The following is a 4,741-nucleotide window of genomic DNA, read 5'->3' as shown; positions in this document are numbered from 1 at the left end:
CTCTCTTGGCTCTCTCTCTCTCTCTCTCTCTCTAGCACAACTCTCTGTCTCTCTCTTTGCTCTCTTTCTCATAGCGCAGCTGTTTCTCTCTCTAGCTTCGTTATGTCTCTTTCTCCCCTATTCGATCTCTTGCTCTCTGTTTGGAATCGCGAACCCCTCCCTTTAGCTATGTCTTCTGAATAGTTGCTTGCAACCTTGAAGCTCTAGTGGATTGCCGACCTCGAAAAGGTAGTGTTGATGGTTATTTTCTTAATATCAGTGGGATTATGTGAAATGGGTTATAGTTTGATTGTTTGGGTTTGTGTTAAATTCGTTTTGGCTTTAATTTCTTTGGGTTAGGTTTTGTTGAATATTCATGCTCATTCATCTGGGTTTGTACCAATTGCATTTAGATTGGTCTGGATATGTGAATCTTGAAACTTGGGATTTTCCATTTGATGTAGTAGATCTGTATAGTGTGATTCTGATGTGTTACTGGTGTACTGCTGTTGTGTTCCTCTTATTTTACAGTCGTATTGCTGTTATATTGCCATTATATTGCTTATTATTGCTGCTATATTGCTGTTATATTACTAGTGTATTGTATGGTTATTGTGGTTATATTGTGTTAATGAAATGTTGTTTTGTCATGGTCAGAAATGGAGACAATTGTTATTCTCGTGTGCTACAATGGAAAATGGGTCACCTCGAAGAAGATGTGCAAATATGAAGGGGGTGACTCAAAAGGCTTAATAGTTCCACGGACCATCAAATTTGCTGAACTGTTGGACCGTGTGCATCAGATTGGTAATACAAACAGCAGGGAAGACAAGGTTTGCTTAAAATTCTCAGTTTTGGTGGCCTCGAATGAGTGGAAGCACATAAAGATTGAGGACGATGATGATGTCAATTTTTTTTATGAAGTACAATTCCGAGGTAACACCTTCAAAACTAGCTCCCTTACTCGTGAGTATAGAAGATAAAGGACTGACAAATGATGTAGTTCATAGTATGCATATCACGATAGATAGTAGTCGGATGGGTCATTCTTCAGTTGCCATTGTTGAAAGCAATGAAGTAACTTGGAATAATACAAATGTCACTGATGTGGGAGGTGAAGTAGGGACAGATTTTATGGATATGATTGATTTTAGCGAGGTGGAGGAGATGCATGGTGGTGATAATGGTACTGAAAGAAATGAAGTGTCAGTGTACTATGCCCCTCCTAATTTGGGCTGCTTGAACACAGCTGCCCAGTTGCCAATAATGCGTTTAGGAGGAGAATCTGAACCCACTCGTCAACATTATTGGAGTCAAATGGGTGAACAAAATCGGTACAATGCAGCCGGTGTAAATGATGAAGAAGCATATTTGGACAGCGGGTTTTCACGAAGTGATTGGAATCCGAAAATTACAGTTGGGCAAATTTTCTCTAGTAAGAAAGCATTGTTGACGGAGTTACGGTTGACGGCATTAAGAGGCCACTTTGAATTTAAGGTGCAATTCTCTTGTAAAAACAATATTCCATTGCGCAATGTATCTTAGACAATATGATTTGTGTTGCTTTGGTAGGTCATGTAAACTCTACTTTTATTTGTGGTGGGTTTCGTGTTATGTTGAATGAGAATTCTTTTAAATTTGCATAATTTGGGTTGCATTGCTACAACATGTTGTATTGCTGACAGATTGCTATTATATTGAACTTTTATTGTACTGGTATTGCTTCCAGATTGCTATTATAATTTGAGTGCGAAATTAAAGGGACTGGAATGTAATTCCAAATGGATCCAAAACATTAAAGTTCTTAGAATTCCTATATTACACAGTTACTGTGATACTCCGACTATACCTTCTTTTTTGATTACAAATTCGGCCGATGCATAGGCCAGATGTGGGGCAAATACAAGGTGAAATGTCCTATGTGTTTGACTACATATACTTGTTGAAGGAGCATTACGAATGTTAACCTCAATAGATTGCTCATGTCTTGCCAAGAACACTCTTGAATTTATGCAATGTGCCCAAGCCAGTCCCAAAGCTGGACTCACCCGTCTGCCTGATGTGTCCGGGGACTCCAAGTTTCCCAACCTCACCCCATTCACTTTATCATGTGGCCCAATAAAATCCACCACTTGGTTGGTGACAACCACCGCCAACCCAAACTTATTTGCTAAACCCTTCAATGTCCCAGATATGTTGAAGAAGAAATTCAGTCCGTTGCAATCTAGACAATAACAAGCAATAAACAATCAGCACTTATCAACAGCCTATTATAGGATATTAAGTGAAAAATAAACAAAAAATACAGAGCATAAACAAAACCCCAGCTATTTACAACTGACCTACTAATTCAATAGCTCAAAGCCACATCTCAAGACACCCAGTACTCTACCACTCCTGCATAATATAATATCTAAAGACACATCTCAACACACCAGATAATCATGAGACAGCTTCAGCTAGAATGGGAATGTGCGGTAGCACAAGCCTAATTGAGAACAATTCAAGACTAACGATAGAAATCTATCTGACTAGAAAGAGTTTTAAAAAACAAGAAGACATCGGGAAAGAATTGATTGACTTCAAGGTATAATGTAATGGAACATCCTATGAATTAGTGGCAACCACAATAATGACTCCACTATGGCCCTCCTTTCAAATGTAAGAAAATGAATGAAATTGGCACCATCCCTTCAGTTTTTTCTTAACAAAATAAGAGGTCTGTATGTATTCTCTACTTTATCGATATCAAAGATAAATTAATAAATAAACCATCAAAACTGTATAAAATGTTTGTAAGACATGTACAATTACAAAATTATAAGTTCTCCTCAGAAACAAAGTTCTCTAAGTATCCATACACAAACAAGAAAAGCAAAAGCTTAAAGAGTTAGCTTATAGCAAAATCAATGTCCCCATTTCTCTAAACCACACCTGCTGGTGGTAGGTTCCCATCTTCACTCATTTCCCGCTTTCTTTTAAGCAGACAATGATCAAGCACAAAAGAGCAAACTTTTAAAGAACTCATATTACACCACATATAGTTCTAAAGAAAACTTATCCATATCCAATATGCAAGCCCTAAAGTTAGTAAACAGAGTTATAAAAAAATATGTCAAATTAACAAGCATTATTCTCAAACAAAAAGTATGATATGGTTGGGAGTTTACAAGTTCAAAATAATATATACAGGTTAATTGTCTTAGACTTTAGATATCATCTTCAACAAAGAAAATACATACCGATTAGACTTGTAAGAAGGTTAAATGCAATGGTCATAAAGACCCATAGTAAGCCACCAAATACCAATCAATAACTGCTACAAAAACCATAATAAAACCATAATAAACTAAAAATACAACAGCACTAAAATGCCAACACAACATCACTACATTAGCAATACACTAGCAAAAAAACAACAATACGACATCAATAGCAACAACAAAACAACAGCAGTGCAAGCATCAGTCCACAAAGAACAAACCCATTCACTGTTTCAAACAAGGAATCATCATACTAAGATCATTTCAGAGAAACCCCAAAACCAATTTCAATGAAACCCCTAAACCAATTTCAGAGAAACCCCTAAACCTTCAACCAATTTCGAACAAACCCCTGAACCAATTTCATAGAAATGCATAAACCCTAAACCAACTTCAGAGAAACCCTTAAACTGTAAGAAAATGACGATGAACAGTACCTGTTCAAGGTGAACGATGGAGTTGAGCTTCGATGAACAGATTTCGCTGGGAGAGGAAGAGAGAAGAGAGAGTTAGAGGAGCGACGAGAGATTAAGAGCTGAGCGACGAGAGAGTGAGAGCTGAGCGACGAGAGAGTGAGAGCTGATCGACAAGAGATGAGAGAGTGAGAGCAAAGCGATGAGAGAGTGAAGAGAAACTGAGAGACGAGCCAAGAGAGAGAGCTGAGAGAGAACTTCAGCAAAACTGATAGAGAACTTCAGCAAAAGTGATATGTGTGTAATAAGGGGACAATAAATATATATTTATAGGTTATAGTTCCAAATTTTTTTAAAAAGGGTGGTATTTTCAGTTACAATTATAAAAATGGTGGCATTTAGAGCTATTTCCCTTTATTATTTATATCTTTAAAGTTGAGCTATGTACTATAAAGAAATATAATAGAAAAGTTGATATAGATGCAAATTTTCATTGAGGAATTGGGTTCAATCCTCGGATTTGATGACTTTGATTCAAGTTCTTTGATTTTTGTGCCACATAAGATTACATTCCTTTTTAAATATTTTCTGATGTAATCTTTTTATATAAAAAAATCATTTTTAGTTCCAATGTTGCCCCATTTATAACTTGAATCGGGTAATAGTTATTTATGTTATAATAATTAGCCATTTTTTGTAGGTAACATACAATTTTATTTGTCTATTTTTATATTTGACTTATAGGTAATCTTTTAATTTATGTTCATAATTTATAGGTAGTCTTCTAATTTATGTTCCTAACTTATAGGTAACACGATTTGTCACTAAATTTTCTTCGTTGCTAATAATAACACTATTTTACCTGGATGTCAAGTACATAATTTCATATGGGTGCTTGTCTGATCAATTGGTATATTATGTGGGTTTTTACTGTTCATTGATTAAATTATATTTTATCCATATATTAGGAATATTATCAAGGAAAGAATTTAAAATTTAAATTTCAAAATTCATTTACAAAGAAATAATGCATTAAATTTAGATTTTCAATGTATTTTCCTTATTACCTCTAAGGGTAAAATCGAC

At 35.5% G+C, this 4,741-nt stretch overlaps 1 long non-coding RNA gene across 1 annotated transcript; it reads right to left on the bottom strand.

Annotated features, from left to right (window-relative positions):
• Window positions 1–1,725: 1,725 nt before the first annotated feature.
• LOC117613663 lies at window positions 1,726–3,760 on the bottom strand. Its single transcript, XR_004583768.1, has 2 exons — window positions 3,680–3,760; window positions 1,726–2,203 (listed from the first exon to the last, which is right to left on the bottom strand). It is a non-coding gene; the product is annotated as an uncharacterized LOC117613663 (long non-coding RNA).
• Between the last annotated feature and the right edge of the window lie 981 nt (window positions 3,761–4,741).

The sequence above is a fragment of the Prunus dulcis genome, unplaced genomic scaffold, assembly GCF_902201215.1.
Source record: "Prunus dulcis unplaced genomic scaffold, ALMONDv2, whole genome shotgun sequence".
In the NCBI taxonomy this organism is placed as follows: Eukaryota; Viridiplantae; Streptophyta; class Magnoliopsida; order Rosales; family Rosaceae; genus Prunus; species Prunus dulcis.
Note: the sequence above shows the minus strand (reverse complement) of the source record. Positions and strands in the feature narration are given on the sequence as shown.